This window comes from Rhinolophus sinicus, chromosome X (genome assembly GCF_036562045.2).
Source record: "Rhinolophus sinicus isolate RSC01 chromosome X, ASM3656204v1, whole genome shotgun sequence".
Classification (NCBI taxonomy): Eukaryota; Metazoa; Chordata; class Mammalia; order Chiroptera; family Rhinolophidae; genus Rhinolophus; species Rhinolophus sinicus.
The window spans coordinates 116,948,539-116,958,742 of NC_133768.1; the positions used below are offsets into that span (position 1 = coordinate 116,948,539).

General features: G+C 39.4%; 1 pseudogene; it reads right to left on the reverse strand.

The window, feature by feature from the left end:
- Window positions 1-950: 950 nt before the first annotated feature.
- Window positions 951-1,637, reverse strand: LOC141569595 (PC4 and SFRS1-interacting protein pseudogene; annotated as a pseudogene).
- Between the last annotated feature and the right edge of the window lie 8,567 nt (window positions 1,638-10,204).

Sequence of the window (10,204 nt, forward strand, 5' to 3'; positions counted from 1 at the left end):
GTTCTCCAATGTATAAGACACTACTTTGTGACCTCCCTAGTGAGCGTGGCTTTTAAAGCATTCAGAAGTGTCTCAAAAATAAACTGTCATTGTTTAGTTTTCAGTTTCAGCTACTAGTGCCTGTAAAGGTCTTAGATGCCTGAACCCTAAAGCCAGACTCATTCCTATGGGCACCCCTTCTGCTCTCTGCAGGAAAGTCATGTGACTTCACTGAATGCCCAGCCACAAAGTTAAATTACCTTCAAAAGTTCACATGAGTTTTGTACCTTGGAGAATTGTCGGTTCAATGTCGGTTGGGTTTCTAGTTGTCATACAAAATGGCTGGCAGACCACACAAAACCCACAAACAGTCCAAAGATGGTCTGGTAAATCCACGATTTGTGAAAACCTATGCACAAAACCCACGGTATTTGGGAAAAGAGGAAAGGTTTATACTCGAACGAGTAGCAGTGTTAGAAATGTAACTTGTTTCTTCTGTCGATTATGCATGAACACACACACACACACACACACAAACACACACACACACACTAACTGAAAGTATACTACAACCAATGTCTGGAACAGCGGTTCAACGTTTCCTAAATGGAGTTTCCCTCACACTCACTGTGTAACGTAGCTGTTAATACTGCACAAGTACAATTAAGCAATGTTTAATTACTTTTAAACAAAGATAAAGGGACTTGCTCCCTCAAAACAAGTTTTAAACATCAAAACCTATGCTTGTAAAAATTTAAAACTTTCAGACGTCTAAATAGCTCAAATCAAAACCATTAGAAACTTCTCAAGCATTTTTTTTTTGATTGGGTTGACAATGGTTGGTAAAGTTACATAGGTTTCAGGTGTACAATTCTGTAATCCATCATCTATATCTCACATTGTGGGCTCACCACCCAGAGTCAGTTCTCCTTCCATCACCATATGTCTACATCCCAGGCATGTCAACCTAGTTATCTAGCGGAGAGCTCCTTCAGAGACACTTCAGTCTCTCTCCTCACGGCTGGCTTTTCCTTACTGCCGGCCTCGCCTTCCTTTCTTCAGTGCTGTCTCATTACGTTGTGGCTGATTGCCCTCTTGAGCGATCAATCCCCCTTTTAGAGTCTTTGAACCTGTTTGTTCCCTTTCCAGCTTCTTGTCTGGCCCTTTCCTTTCTTGATCTTTGGTTTTATTTGCTTCCCGCGCTGCCTTTGTTCTGCAAGAGATTTATTCAGCACTTGTGTGGTTACAGAATCTCCTTCACCAACCCAAAACGCGTTCTTAGACCCGTTATACACACATCATTGCAGACTTTCCCATAATAATCAGAGTCACGTTGAGTCGCTGTCATTTTTTTCCAGTGTTGTAATCATTTCTGAGCTTGTTGCATTGTGACCTGAAGTGAAACAAGTTCATCCAAGGCCTCGATACATCTCTTCACATCAAGGTTGTCAATTTAGATTGAAGTCTTTATTTCGCCATGTATCCTTGGAAGTCGAGAATCCATTGATGTTTCTTGTTTCTTCTTCCACTTCCTTAACTTCTGGCTTCTTTCCTGCATCTTGATTCTGCCGCTCAGTTTCCATTTGTTCCTCTTGTTTGCGTTTTCTATCTGCTGCTTGTTTCTCATGTTGGCCTTTCAGCATATTCCTTCTGGGAGCAGTCTGAAAGTTTCTTCCACCTTTTCTCTTCTTTCCGCCTTCTCAACCATCTCCTTTCTCTTGATAGTTACATCCGCTTCAGTGAAAATTTCCCTTTCTGACTCAACTTCTTTCTTCCCCTCTTTTTGTCGGGCTCGTCTCTTGGCTTATTCTTCCTTTCCCTTACGTTCTTAAGGAAGCAGTTAGTTTTTTGTTTTTTTAAATCATGAATGGATGTTTTATATTATCCAATGTCTTTTCTGTCATACATTGTGATGATTGTCATTGTTTTTCTTGCCTTCCCTTAATATGGCAAAATACATCGATGCATTTTTTTTAACGTTAAAACGGCCTTGCATTCCTAGGGTGAACTCTGCTTGGTTGCACATGATAATTTTCATGCATCATTGGATTCAGATTTCTAAAATTCCACTAGGGAGTTTTACATCTATAGTCACCAGGGATATTGGCCTGTAGGGCTTTTTCCTCCTTGTAGTGCCTTTTTCTACTTTTTTGTGTAAACGTAATGTTGCCCTCATAAAATGATCGGCAAGAGTTCCTCCTGTATTTTCTGGAAAAGTTCTGTAGGACTGTTACTGTTTTTCGTTTTTGTTTTTCCTTTTAAATGTCTGATACCGTTCACCAGTGAAGCCAGTGAGGCCATTTAGGACTAAAGTTTTCTTTACGTGAAAAATTTGAATTACAAACTGAAGTTTTTAAAAATCGTATAGTACCCCCTTTTTAAACAAGATCTTTAGAGATGGCTAACAATTAACTATGTGTAGTTATTAGACCATTAGACAATTCTAAGCATACGCTATCATTGCTAAATCCCTAACTATACTCCTAATAAAAATTTTGCCTTTGATACATAGCAAATTTCTTGACAGGGTAAGGCAATTTTCCGTGGAACTGAGTCAGTCTTCCTTCCTTCCTAGAAGTAGAATTGTTGGATCCTACGGTAATTCCATTCCTAATTTGGGAGGGGAATCACCATACAGACCCAACTAGTTGGTCGAAGTTGTTTATATACCCCTTTTAATCCTTTTTATTTTTGTAAATTGGCAGTACTATCCGCCTCATTCCTTCTGATTTCGGCTACCCCATTCCCCCCAACCCCAAGTAAATCTAGCTAAAAGTTTTGTCAATTCTGTAACTCTTTTCAAAGAAACAGCACTTGGTTTCATGGATTTTCTCTAACGCTTTTCTATTCTCTATTTTATTTATGTCTGCATGGTCATTATTTTTCATTCCTTATGAGAGCTTTAGGTCTGGTTTATTATTCTCATCCTAGTTCCTTGTGGCGTAAAATTAGGTTGTTGAATTCAGACCTATCTTCATTTGTAATGCAAGTGTTTATGGCTATAAATTTCCCTCTTAGGACTGCTTTCGCTGCATCCCTTAAGTTTTGGTAAGTTGTGTTCTAATTTTCATTTTTTTCAAGAAAGCTTCTAATTTCCCACGTGCTGTCTTCTTTGAGCCACCGCTTGTTTAGGTGTACGTTGCTTAATTTCCACATATCTGTGTATTTCCCAGCTTTCCTTCTGCTACCGATTTCAAGTTTCACTCCATCGTGATTGTAAAAGATACTTGGCATGATTTCCATCTCTTCAAATTTATTCATACTTGTTTTGTGGACTAACGTGTCATCTGGAGAACGACCCAGGTGCACTAGAGAAAGTGTGCATTATTTTGTTTTGGGGTGCAGTGCTCTGTATGTGTTTGTTAGGTTCAATTGTTCTGTAGGGTTGTTCAAGTCCTATATTTCCTCATTGGTCTTCTGTCTGGTTGTTCTACCCATTATTGGAAGTGGAGTATTGAAGTCTCCTATTATGGTAGAGCTGACTATGTCTTCCTTCAAGTCTGTCGATGTTTTCCTCATCTATTTTGGAGCTCTGATATTTGGTGCCGATATGTTCATAATTATTATATCTTTCTGGTTCATCGCCCTTTTATCGTTATACAATGTACTTCTTTGTCTCTTTTAACAGTTTTTATTTAAATTCTATTTTGTGTGATATTAGTATAGCCATCCCTGCTCTCTTTTAGCTACTATTTGCACGAAAATCTTTTTCCGTCCTTTCACTTTCACCCGTGTGTACCCTTAGACCTCAAGTGAGGCTCCGGTAGAGAGCATATAGTAGGATCATTTCTTTTAACAATCCATTCTGCCAATCTGTGTCTGTTGACTGGGGAGTTTCATGCATTTACATTTAAAGTACTTACTGGTAGGGAAACACTTACTTATTCCATTTTATGACTTGTTTTCTGTATTTCTTATAGTTTGTTTGTCCCTCAGGTTCTCCATCACTGCCTTCCTTGTGTTTAGTGGTGTTTTTGTAGTTATGCATTTAGATTCTCTTCTTGTTTTTCTGTGTGTATACTCGATAGCTATTTTCTTTGTGCTCACCATGGGGATTGCATATAACATCTTAAAGTATGCCAGTCTATCTTAAATTGATAACAGCTTAACTGCAGCTGCGTAAAAAAAGAAAACATCTCTAGGCCTTTACACTTTTGCCTCCCTCTCTGTGTTAGTGATTTCACAAATTGTATATTTCCATATTGTGTACCCATTAACATAGGTTTATTATCAAATTTTATGCATTTGTCCTTTATATTCTGTAGAAAATAAAAATAGAGTTAGGAACAAAAATTACAATAACATAGGTTTTTATTTGTCCATATATTTACCTTTACTGGAGAACTTTATCTTATCATATGCCTTTGAATTACTGTCTAGAGTCCTTCAGTTTCAACTTGACAGGCTCCCTTTAGCCTACCTTGGACAACAGGGCTAGCGGTACTGAGCTCCGTCAGCTCTTGTCTTTCTCAGAGTGTTTTGACTTTCTCTGTCATTTTGAAGGACAGTATTGTTTGGTATAGCATTCTCAATTGACCGAATTTTTCTTCCAGCTCTTAAATGTATCATCTCACTATCTTCTGGGCTGCAAGGTTTCTGCTGAGAAATTTGCTAATAGTCTCCTTAGGGATCCCTTATACATGATGAATGACTTTTCTCTGTCTGTTTTCAAGAATCTCTCTGTGTGTTGGCTTTTCACAGGTTGATTCCAACGTGTCTTGGGGATGGGTCTCTTTGTGTTTATCTTACTTGGAGTGCTTCAGGTTTTTGGATTTGTGTATTTATGTCTTTATTCAATTTGGAAGTTTTCAGCCATTATCTCTTCAAATAATCTCTCTGCCTACCTTCCCCCTCTGTCTCACCCTCCCAGGATTCCTGTAATGGGTATGTTGTATCACTTGATGACGTCCTATAAGTCCCTCAGTCTCTCTTCACTTTTCTTCATTCTTTTCCCTTTTGCTCCTCAGAATATGATCATTTCGAATGATCTCTGTTCAAGTTCACTGACTGTTTCTTCGGCCTCTTCAAGTCCGCTGTTGAACACCTTTTGTGAATGTCTCATTTCAGTTATTGCATTTACCATCTCTGGAATTTTTTGTTTGGTACCTTAAAAAATTTTTTTTCTCCTTGTTCATATTCTGATTATGTTCATATATCATCTTCACAATGTCCTTTAGTTCTTTGTCTGTGTTTTCCGTTAGCTCTTTGAGCATCTTTAACAGAGTTCTTTGAAAGTCTTGATCTCGTAATTCTGATGCCTGTGTTTCTTCAGGGACAGTTTCTGGAGGTATATATTTTTTCCCCTTTGAATGCACCTTGCTTTCCTTGTATTTACCTTGCTCTTCTTCTTTATTATGTTTTTTAGCTTTTTAAAGTGGAACCTTACATCACTGACTTGAGGTCTTTCTTCGTGTGTAATATAAGCATTTAAAAGCAATAACTTTTCCTTTAAGCACTGCTTTAGCTGCATCCCTCAGATTTTGTTATGTTGTGCTTTCATCTTCATTCAATTAAAAACATTTTCTAATTTCTTTTGTGCTTTCCTCTTTGGGTTATGAAAATGCTTTCCTTTTCAATTTCCAAGTAATTGGGTTTCTTTCTGATATGTTGATGTTATTAGTTATTCACTTACTGTTGTCACGGTCATAAAACCTGCTCTGTATGATTTCAGTCCTCTTAAATTTCTTGAGACTTGTTTTAAGACCCAACACGGGGTCTGTGTTCATGAAATATCCACCTTTGCCTCTGGTTATACTCTGTGCTATGAAGTGTCTGATAATCTCATATCCACCCAGCTATCTGTCGCTTAGTATTTTCATGGTGTATCTTTTCCCACCTATTTATTTTTAACCTATGTGTCTCTGTACATAAAGTACGCTTATGCAAAGAGCATATAAGCGTGGTCTGCAATTTCTTCCAGTCTGGCAACCTTTGTCTCTTTCTTTGCCTCTTTCTGCTCCCTCTGGCGGCTTCCAGGCCTCTGGTTTTCACCGTGATGCAGGCTGTTAGTGTTTCAGGTCTACCCCGGAATTGGATAGAGGGGCAAGGGCATAGGGCTAGTTGAAATGCCACGTAGCTCATCCTTCCTCCTGAGATCCGGCTGTTTCTCTAGAATAAACATACCTGAGGTCATTGCAGACTTTTGTCGAATCTCCAGAGTCCTGAAAACACTGGGTCTGAACATTTCTGCCAGTTTCCTTGTTGCTCTCAGGGATGAAAGAACTTTCAGAGGTCCTTCTTCTGCCATTTTGGATGACCTCAGTGTACAATCGTTCACTGTGCTTGTCTATCAGGGCATCTGTTGCTATGCAGCACACTGTGCTTGGTACTAGTGTACATGTCGCTCAAAACATACGTTTGCTGGTCACTGATCATGTGAAAGGTACCACAACAGGGGTTCTGGAAGCAAAACTGTATAAGAGTTGTGACTCTCAAATAGATTCAATTCAACTGGAACTTTTGAAGCATAATTATTACCAAGCCTGCATCTGGTCAGGAAACTCCATCTTAATTCAGTTCAGTGCGGGGTGGGGTGGGGTGGGGGCTCTTTTTGGCCACCGTTTCTTAAACATAGGCAGGTTTTCACCTGGATATTTGGCAGCAAGCCTGACTGCTATCTCTGGTCACAAGAAATTTCACCCCTAATCACTTCAGGAAGCTGAGAGCCTCAAGTAAGTAGGAGTGCAGACGAAGGGCTGCAGAGTTCTCACACGTGAAGGGTTAGAAGCGCGGATTCATTCAAACGACCAGTCTCGGTTTCCATAATGCCATAGCACTAAGTTAGTATTTTCCACTGGAATGGCTTGTTTTTATATTGATGCAGCCCACCACCCTGCTGGTTATTGGTAGATTTTTTGGGTAAAAATGTAGAGGGGGCCCAAGAGACCACTCTCCTCACACCACGGTATGGAAATGTAGCCCCACCCTTCTCCTTTTGAACCAATCGCTGCTTATTCAACAAATGTCACTTGGTCATTGACCAAAGATCCCCAGTGGTAACCTAAAAGCTGACTTTACAGACAAAAATCTGTATCTGTGAGACCCTTTGAACTGCAGGAGATGCCTGCTAACTTACTCGCAACCGGTGTGTTTGGGGCTTGATTTCTCAAGGTATTCTGGTGCCTTGGATAAATATGTCGATAAAGTTGTCAAGAGCCTCCAAATGACAACATAATATATAGGAGGGAGAAATTTTAATTTGAAACTTGGCTCTACCACTTCTTAGCTGTGTGGCTTGGGCTTGGGGTAAATTTCTTAGTCTCTGTCACCTCAGATTCCCAATTTGCAAAACTGAGGATAATAACAAGGGCTTTTAGGGATTAGATGGGACAATGTTTGCAAAGCATTTAGTTTACTGTCTGGGAAATAGCCGATGCCCCCAAAACATTAGCTCCAATCACTATTGATCAACCTCAGAAAAGCCATCAACACGAAACATCTATTAGAGTGACCCAAACGAAGAGAATCAGAAGCCACGTGCCTCATTTGGGCAACAATGAGCTCCCCTCCGTGCACTTGCGGAGGGACAGTAACTAGGACAGAGAGCGCCCTTTGTTCAGGATTCTCCCTGTTATGCTTTGTGATGCTGGGTGACAACAAAATCAACTCTCCTAAAGTTAGTGCATTTACCAAATGACCAACTAGCCACATTTACCGACTCTCCCGATTGTCACTTTCACAGCTGTTACAGGAATACTCTTTCTTGGTTATTGAAGATGAAGTATACGCGTATATTTCTGAATGTCAACTTAGTGAAGTGGGCGTACCTTAGAAGTTGGGAAAAACACCCAAAATTAGGGACTGAAAAGATTTCCCCATGAAATTATTATTCCAACCTAAAATTTGGGTTTTACCTATGATGCAATTGTTTTAATTATTCTCGATTTCTATGGGAATCTTTTGAATATTATTTTCTATCTTTTCAAACCACATGCTCCTTTTTGCGTATTTTTCAAATGGTTTCTCAGATAGAATTGCTTATTTCTTGCGTTACAATTTCTAATCGAAGAAAAATGTAGTAAGTTCAAAAGCCATATTTAATTTTAATTTTAAATCCAATTATCTTAAGTTGGATTATAGTTGAACTTAAATTTAATTTTACATTGAAACACATGCTAAACATCAGACCTCGTAATTAAATTCATATGGAAACTTCTGCTTCTGGGAAGATAGACTGGATGGACCCTTCCCTGTGCTTCCCACTAAGCACAACTTCAAACCCTGGGCACAACATCTGAAATAAACAGGAGACTCTGCAAAGTGGAACGGAGAAGGCAGAGCAACTAAGGGTCTCAGAAGCGGAGGGAGGACACATGGTGAGTTCCCTGGGTTTCTTTCTGTGTCATATACCCCAGACTTGGAGCTGAAGAGGCTGGCTATGGGGACGTGCCATAGGACACAAGCAAAAAAAACCCCAACACCAACAATAGCAACAACAAGCAGCCACAACAAAAGCCTGCTCTCTCTAGCATAAGGAGCAGAAAAGGGGAGGCAGAGCAGGACAGAAAACCTTTGGACAATAACTGCTCTACTGCAGCCAAACAACACAGGAAAGGCCCAGTGGGGAGCCTAGCATTTCACAATTGACTGGCGGAAACGGGGGCCACCCTACTCCTCCCATGTCAGTGGAAATCAATCACATGGAGATTCTGCAATTATACCTCCACTGGGCAGTAAGGAGGCCACCTTCCGATCCCCACTGGGATGATTTCGGGGCTTTCACCACCACCCAGTGGTCAGCAGGCCACTCAGTCCACGGCCTAAAGAAAAACTTTTCCAGCACGTCAAGAAATGCGTTGAACTGAATGGAAATGATCGTAAAATGCATCAAAATTTGTGGGATGAAGCTACAGCACTGCTGAAAGGGAGATTTATATGATCGAGGACTTGCATTAAGTAAAAGGGAAAGTATCAAGTCAATAAGTTCTCACCTCAGGAGACTAGAAGGAGAAGAGCAAAATAAACTCAAAGCAAGCAGAAGGAATGGGGTACTAAAGATAAGCCTGGTGATCGATGGAATTGAAAAACAGGAAAACAAGAGAGAGAAAAAAATCAAGCAAACAAAAATCTGGTTCTTTGAAAAGACCCATAATAGTTACAAACCTCCGGCGAGACTGACAAAATAAACCTACAGTGATTCACTGCATTTGGATGTATTTACTGAATGACTTTAATAACTATAATCGTGATACATTTCACATACTCTACGTTACAAACCTAAGTACCTATGTTCTTAATGTGTATCATACAGTGGAAAGAAGAATAAGAGAAACATAGGACACTTGATTTAAAATAACAATGATATTTGATTTCTGATGTAATAGCTAGATCGCTGTCTTTCATGACAGAAGCTATTTGTTTTGTAATATTTCCACAATTCTCTCAAATTCTTGTCTAAAGTGATACAAATGATTCCACATCATCTGTGCCACAGTTCCGATATTTAGGCTACAACACTGTCTTTGCAAGTTGGAAAGTCCGTGGAGACAAAATGTACCCAAAGTATTACATTGGCCGGGTCTCATGTCTCGTGACTCGTGTAACGGTAAAAATAAGGTATTTGAAATTTTTCAAATTTTGAATCAATTACTCTTTCATATTGTTGGAAAGGTCTTGCATTATACAGAGTTTGTTGAAAGTCTGCTTTTTATCAAATGTTACAGATGGTCTCACAATTCTCTAACATACATTGTATTACTGAAATAACGATCTTTTTATTTTTATTTGTTTACCATGTCTCCATCTAAAATTGTGTGTGTGAGAGAGGAGAGAGAGAGAGAGAGAGAGAGAGAGAGAGAGAGAGAGAGAACAGAGAGAAAGAAAGAGAAAGTGAAGTACAGCAAACTCATTTTAATGTGGAAATGTTGGCAGCTTCTATTTAATATTACAAACAACTGAAAAATACCCACTTTTGCCATCTCTATTCCACCTGTGCTGGCTGCCCTAGCCAGCACAGGAAGGAACCTGTGAGTTGATTATTATGCTTCTGTTACTCACAGTTTCACAGGAAACCACCGAACACATGTAGACAAATCATTAGGTATCACCGAATTTAGCATGGTGGCTGACGTTAAGATCAATTTACTTTTTAAAGAGTCAAGCGGATTGCTACAAATTAGATACAAATAGAAAAACGTCATTTTAGACAGTTATCGTGTACAAGAGCAACAACACTGTAGAGTATGTTAGGATAAACTGAGTAAAAGATGTACGAGTTCTGCACGTA